The following is an 8,216-nucleotide window of genomic DNA, read 5'->3' on the forward strand; positions in this document are numbered from 1 at the left end:
TATATAAATTAAATAAAGAATTATGACTTTATACCCTATGCTTGTTATATTTATTAATAAATATTTTATAGAAATAATGTCATCTTTTAACATAATGCATATACTTTATGTAAAAATCTAAGATTATTGTATGGTAAGTTGAAAAAAATATATTCCATATCCTTCAAGTGCATAAATATAATTGAGAGAGGAATAAGCATCTCTTTTGTAAATTGGCTAGTAATCCTTTAGTCATCCAATATTTTATGCTCTTTTTGTGATCAATTACATGAGGCATGGTCCTTAACTCCACACATAGAAATCTTTTTTAAAAATAAAACTAACTTAATTTTTTTGACGATCAATTTTATTATAATTTTTAAAAATATAAAAAGCAAAAATTCTCACTCTTAGAAATAATGATTTGAATAATATCTAGTTCACCTTTATTAATGAACCTAGTCGATGATCTTTTTCATAAAATTTAAAAATATCAAAACGTGGATGAAATTATTGTCAATTTGACATATTCAAGATGTTTGTTCGTTATTTTATATCAAAAGAGCAAAATATTTCAATAAACATCAAGATTATCATGATAATTTGAGTCATAATATGATGTTATCATGATTTTAAACGAGCATGGCAAAGTTAGAAATATTTGTAAAAAAGTCTTTCATTTTGTGTTAATTTGTTTCCCTCATGCTAAATAACAAAGAAGAATTTTAATAATCAATTGTATAAATTTGTGAACTAAAAAGTTAAACATAATCAAAATTTATGAAGACAAATTTGATATTTTGTTAAAATACCTTAAATATTTGTTTTGCCAACATTGACTTTGCAATCACTTAAATTTCAAGATGAGCAAATTCTAATGCTCTAAGATTATTTTATTATATGTAACTTATAATGAGAGTTTCTTTTTATAGAAATATTTTGTCTTAATAAATGCTAGTGACCTGAATTGAGAATTTGTTCATTTAACTATCGACTACGTTATTCATTATCAAAACCTAGTAACTAATAATATAATTGTACTTTAATAAAGTTAGTTTTATGGACATCGATTTGCATTTGTAGAGGAAATTGAAAATCTACCCCTATTACAAGAATTGCACATTTAAAATAATAAACTATATAATTAAATAATATCGAAAAAAATTATTCATCTTACTGGAAAATTTCTGCAAAATAATCATATAACTTGATTTCATGTGGTAATAGTCATGTCAAAACTTCTTTTCTTATAAACTTGGATGTTTCTATTTCTAGAAATAGAAAGAGAGTATTCTTTGATATAATAATACTTGTCATGATTGTTGGCAATCTATAAATGTTCAAAATTGATATTTATAATTTCGTTTGGGTCATTTTTTCCTCAAGTTGACATCTAACCATATCAATTTTATCGATAGTATTAAAGACTTTTATTTTATCATTTTTTATTCATCACATATTATGATAATGATAATACATAATGCATTAAAATTTATTTTTTATGATATTAGAAAAAATTAGCTCAAGGAGATGTAAGGTGTACTAGATTTTAAAGGGGAGGTATGATTATAGGATTAATATCAATTGATCTGATCTCATCCCCATCTATCGCATCTTTTATAGCAATGACTAAAAAATAAAAGTAATTCATGTTAGTAAAATATTTTGAAAGAAGATCTAAATTTTAATAATTATATGATATTATCTAAAATGTTGAATAATATAGCATAATTAGTTTTAAAAAAAAAGCAATCTTGATGGCATTAAAAAAACTACACAAATTTTCACAAACTACTTATTTTTACGGTCCATATTGTGGTGAACTTGGTGTTATTAATCATAAGTTTAAACATCGAAACTATTGAATCTCGGATTTTGATGATGAAATCAATTGATTGGTTAATTGATCTAATCCATATTATTGAGTTAAGTGTGCAGGATTAACTACGATAACCAGAAAACACAAAGCAAGAATACCGGAGTCAAGATCGATGGACGTTTAAGAGTCCGAAGAATCGTCGGAGATGCTACCGGAACCAACCGAGAAGAAATCGGGAACCTATTGGAATTTTCGGAAGTTCGCCGAAGAGATCGTCGGAGGTTCACGGAGATCACCGAGAAGGCTCGGCTACTTGTTAAAGTCATCACAAGATCGAGAGCTTGATGGGAGTCCGTCGGAAGAAGCTCGTCGGAAAGCTCGCCGAAACAAGACTCGACGTTCGCGGTTGAAAGCTTGCTTAGGATGTGTTTTTGTTATGTAGTTTACTTGTAATTAGGATTAGGATTAAGAGATAATCCTATATCCTGGTTAGGGGCCAACTGGGCCCAAAGTCAGATATGGTTTGGGCTTAAATTAAGCCAAACCAGTAAAATCGGAGTGCCAGGCGGTGGCACCGCCTGGCTGGGCGGTGACACCTCCTTGGCTGGGCGGTGGCACCGCCTGGCTGGGCGGTGGCACCTCCAGCACCGGGAACCCTAAGAGAATTCAAATTTTGGAGCCCAAATTTGAATCCTCTTGAGGCCTATAAATACCCCTCAAATCTTAGCTGAGATAACAACTTTTGAGAAGCATTTTGATTGAGAGAAAAGTCTTAGAAAGTCTTAGCAAGTCTTGTTTTCAATTTGCTAGAGAGTTCTCCTCCTCCTTTCTTATTGAAAATTTGTAAGAGGTTGAGCTGCTTGTAAAAGGTTGTAAGAGGGGTGTTTACCCTTCCATTTCACGAGATTTGCTAGTGGAAGGTGGGAGCCTCATCGAAGAGGGGCATCACAAGTGGAGTAGGTCATTTGACCGAACCACTCTAAAAATCGGCGTAATCTCTGGTTTGCATTTTATTATTGTCATTTACATTACTGCAAATCTTCTTACTGCTTTAGTTCCTTATTACCCTTGCTGCGCAACTTTAAGAATACGCTTTCAAGTTAAACTTTTCAAGTTCCGTTCTTATCGTACGAAAGATTTTGTTGAAATCGAAGTTTTAATCCGCTGGACTAATTCACCCAATAAGAAGTTGTCTTCGAAACGTTAGGCCAATAAGAAGTTGTCTTCGAAACGTGATAGACTAACATTACATTATACGTAAAAAAAATAAATTTTGCATTATTGAAGTAATGTGTAGATGGTTGAATTATTAATCACAAGAGTGAGGTAATATAAAGATTAGGGTCACTTCAATTTTATGCATAATGTTATATTATTTTAATACTTTTTATGTAACTGAAATCTTCATTGTATATAGCAACTTCCGTAGTATCTAATAATGTATAAAATGGAAGAATTGAAATGTATAAAAGTTGAATAAAAAATCATGACATCATACAATTTATAAACTATGCTTGTTATATCCATAAGATAAATATTTTATAAGAATATTATCATCTTTTGACAAGATACTTATAGTTTATATAACACTATTAAGATTTAAATTTTTAAAAAATTATTTCATATCTTTCAAGTGTATAAAAGCTACTAAGAGAGGATTTAAAGTTTACTTTGTGAATTACTAATTAATACCTCAGTAGTTTAGTATGTTATTCTCTTTTTGAGATGAAGTATATAAAGCATGGTGTAAAACTCTCCACGCATAGAATTCTTATTTAAAAAGAGGCCCAATTTAATTTTTTATGTTGTCAATTTAGTATTCTTGTAATATGAAAAAATATAAATGTGGATTGAAAATTCTCACTAGTACAATTTTATATTTGAATAATTTCTTGTTCACCTTATTCAGGAATATAATTGATGATCCTCTTCGTACAAGTTAAAAATATTAAAATACGGATGTATTGATTGTCAACTTGACTTGTTCGAGTCATTTGTTAATTATTTTATATCAGAAGTATAATATTTTATAATAAATATCTATTATCTCATGATAATTTAAATCGAGATATGATGTTATCAATATTGTATTTGTCGATAATAAACCTAAAAATATTTGTAATTATTTATCTTTACTTTTATGTTAATTCTTTTACTCAAATCCTAAAAAAGATAAATTTTAATAATGTATTGTTAAAACGAGTGAACAAAAAGTCAAACATATTAAAAATCTAAAATGTCATAATGATATAAAAATTTTAGAAAACTTTAGTTTTGCTTACTCTAAGATTATAACCACTTAAAGTTCAGGATGAGTGTATTTTAATGGTCCAATGCTGGTTTATCTTGGGCAACTAATAAGGCATTTATACTTTCTTTTTATAGCAATGTTTCAACTCATTACCAACTAGTGACTTGAAATTAAAATTTTTTCATTTAACTATCATGTAAGTTATTTATCATTAAAATATAAGAGCTTAGAATATTGTTATAATATAATGGAGTGAGGATATTGTGTGTTGGTCTACTTTTGTAGTGGAAATTGGAACTCTAACTCGCTCTCACGAATTATCAATTTATGGCAATAGACTATATAATTAAATAATATTGAGAAACAATATATTATATTGGAATAATTATGTAATATAATGACATAACTATATTTTATGTGGTAATAGTTATATCCAACCTTCTTTTCAAGAAAACATAGAATCGATAGTTATAATAATGCTTTTCACGGATGAAAGTTAATATTTAAAATTTCGTTTGGGTTATCTTTTCTACAAGCTCACATTTAACTATTTCAATTTTATCGATAAAATTTGAGAGACATATATTTTAATAATTTTTAGATCATTTCGAAGTAAAATAATGACAACGCATAATGCATTACAATTTATTGTTTATGATATTAAGACAATGAACCTAATCGTGTACAGTGGGGACTATAGGATTATGTAGAGGAGGAATGATAAAAGGTTTTATATCGAATGATTTAATGTCATCTCCAGCTATATCCTCTTTGATAGCAATGGCTAAAGAACAAAAGTAATTCAATTAGTAAAATATTTTGAAACAAGATCTAAATTTTAACAAGCATACGAAGCAATAAAAACTATTATCGAATATAGCAAAATTAGTAAAAGAAACAAGCTTTAAGATTTGCATCAAAAGAATTGAAGATAACTCTTCACTTAACATATTTCCTATATGGTCCGCATTTAGAAGAACTTGGTGTTATTTATCATTGTTTTAATATCAAAACTACAATAATGCTGGATCATACGCTATTTCAAATACTATAAATAAATAAATAATAATTACTACTGACCTAAGATTTTTGCCAACTCTTCTAATGCTGAAGATGATGTTGGAGCAAGCTTATCAGATGCTACCGGGAAAAATTGCAATGTCGTTAAGAGGAGGAAGACCATCAGGCTAATGAGAAGTTGTCTTAGAAACATGATGGGCCAACACTTGAATATTTGTAAATGAAATTACAATACTGAAGTAATATATCTTGATTGATGAATTGTTTATCGCAAGAGTGAGTTGCTTTAAAGATTAGGATTAATTAAACATTATGCATGAGGTTTTAGTTTTTTGAAACTGACCATGGTCGTCTAGAAACTGAAATCTTCATTGTATATTGTAACTTTCTTTGCATGCAATAACATATCTCATGGTACAAGGGAAATGTATATAAATTAAATAAAGAATTGTGACTTTATACACTATGCTTGTTATATTTATTAATAAATATTTTATAGAAATAATATCATCTTTTAACATAATGCATATACTTTATGTAAAAATCTAAGATTATTGTATGGTAAGTTGAAAAAAATATATTCCATATCCTTCAAGTGCATAAATATTATTGAGAGAGGAATAAGCATCTCTTTTGTAAATTGGCTAGTAATCCTTTAGTCATCCAATACTTTATGCTCTTTTTGTGATCAATTACATGAGGCATGGTCCTTAACTCCACACATAGAAATCTTTTTAAAAAATAAAACTAACTTAATTTTTTTTAGATCAATTTTCTTGTAATTTTTGAAAATATAAAAAGCAAAAATTCTCACTCTTAGAAATAATGATTTGAATAAAAAGCAAAAATTCTCACCTTTATTAATGAACCTAGTCGATGATCTTTTTCATAAAATTTAAAAATATCAAAACGTGGATGAAATTATTGTCAATTTGACATATTCAAGATGTTTGTTCGTTATTTTATATCAAAAGAGCAATATATTTCAATAAACATCAAGATTATCATGATAATTTGAGTCATAATATGATGTTATCATGATTTTAAACGAGCATGGCAAAGTTAGAAATATTTGTAAAAAAGTCTTTCATTTTGTGTTAATTTGTTTCCTTCATGCTAAATGACAAAGAAGAATTTTAATAATCAATTGTATAAATTTGTGAACTAAAAAGTTAAACATAATCAAAATTTATGAAGACAAATTTGATATTTTGTTAAAATGCCTTAAATATTTGTTTTGCCAACATTGACTTTGCAATCACTTAATTTTCAAGATGAGCAAATTCTAATGCTCTAAGATTATTTTATTATAGGTAACTTATAATGAGAGTTTCTTTTTATAGAAATATTTTGACTTAGTAAATGCTAGTGACCTAAATTGAGAATTTGTTCATTTAACTATCGACTACGTTATTCATTATCAAAACCTAGTAGCTAATAATATAATTGTACTTTAATAAAGTTAGTTTTATGGACATTGATTTGCATTTGTAGAGGAAATTGAAAATCTACCCCTATTACAAGAATTACACATTTAAAATAATAAACTATATAATTAAATAATATCGAAAAAAATTATTCATCTTACTGGAAAATTTCTACAAAATAATGATATAACTTGATTTCATGTGGTAATAGTCATGTCAAAATTTCTTTCTTATAAACTTGGATGTTTCTATTTCTAGAAATAGAAAGAGAGCATTCTTTGATATAATAATACTTGTCATGATTGTTGGCAATCTATAAATATTTAAAATTGATATTTATAATATTGTTTGGGTCATTTTTTCCTCAAGTTGACATCTAACCATATCAATTTTATCGATAATATTAAAGACTTTTTTTTTATCATTTTTTATTCATCACATATTATGATAATGATAATACATAATGCATTAAAATTTATTTTTTATGATATTAGAAAAACTTAGCTCAAGGAGATGTAAGGTGTACTAGATTTTAAAGGGGAGGTATGATTATAGGATTAATATCAATTGATCTGATCTCATCCCCAACTATCGCCTCTTTTATAGCAATGGCTAAAAAATAAACGTAATTCATGTTACTAAAATATTTTGAAAGAAGATCTAAATTTTAATAATTATATGATATTATCTAAAATGTTGAATAATATAGCATAATTAGTTAAAAAAAAAAAAGCAATCTTGATGGCATTAAAAAAACTACACAAATTTTCACAAACTACTTATTTTTAAGGTCCATATTGTGGTGAACTTGGTGTTATTAATCATAAGTTTTAACATCGAAACATACATAATGCGTCATCGTATATTATTCCGAATATCTTAAGCAAGTGAAACTATATTATTACTAAAATAATATTTTAGCCAACTATTCTAATTCTCAAGATGATGGAGGAGCAATCTCTTTATATGATAGTGCAAAAAATTACATTGTCGTTTAAAGAAGGAAGATCGTTAGGCCAATAAGAAGTTGTCTTCGAACGTGATAGACTAACATTACATTATACGTAAAAAAAATAAATTTTGCATTATTGAAGTAATGTGTAGATGGTTGAATTATTAATCACAAGAGTGAGGTAATATAAAGATTAGGGTCAATTAAATTTTATGCATAATGTTATATTATTTTAATACTTTTAATGTAACTGAAATCTTTATTGTATATAGTAACTTCCGTAGTATCTAATAATGTATAAAATGGAAGAATTGAAATGTATAAAAGTTGAATAAAAAATCATGACATCATACAATTTATAAACTATGCTTGTTATATCCATAAGGTAAATATTTTATAAGAATATTATCATCTTTTGACAAGATACTTATAGTTTATATAACACTATTAAGATTTAAATTTAAAAAAATTATTTCATATCTTTTAAGTGCATAAAAGCTACTAAGAGAGGATTTAAAGTTTACTTTGTGAATTACTAATTAATACCTCAGTAGTTTAGTATGTTATGCTCTTTTTGAGATGAAGTATATAAAGCATGGTGTAAAACTCTCGACGCATAGAATTCTTATTTAAAATGAGGCCCAATTTAATTTTTTATGTTGTCAATTTAGTATTCTTGTAATATGAAAAAATCTAAATGTGGATTGAAAATTCTCACTAGTACAATTTTATATTTGAATAATTTCTTGTTCACCTTATTCAGGAATA

The sequence above is a fragment of the Musa acuminata genome, chromosome BXJ1-1, assembly GCF_036884655.1.
Source record: "Musa acuminata AAA Group cultivar baxijiao chromosome BXJ1-1, Cavendish_Baxijiao_AAA, whole genome shotgun sequence".
NCBI lineage: Eukaryota > Viridiplantae > Streptophyta > Magnoliopsida > Zingiberales > Musaceae > Musa > Musa acuminata.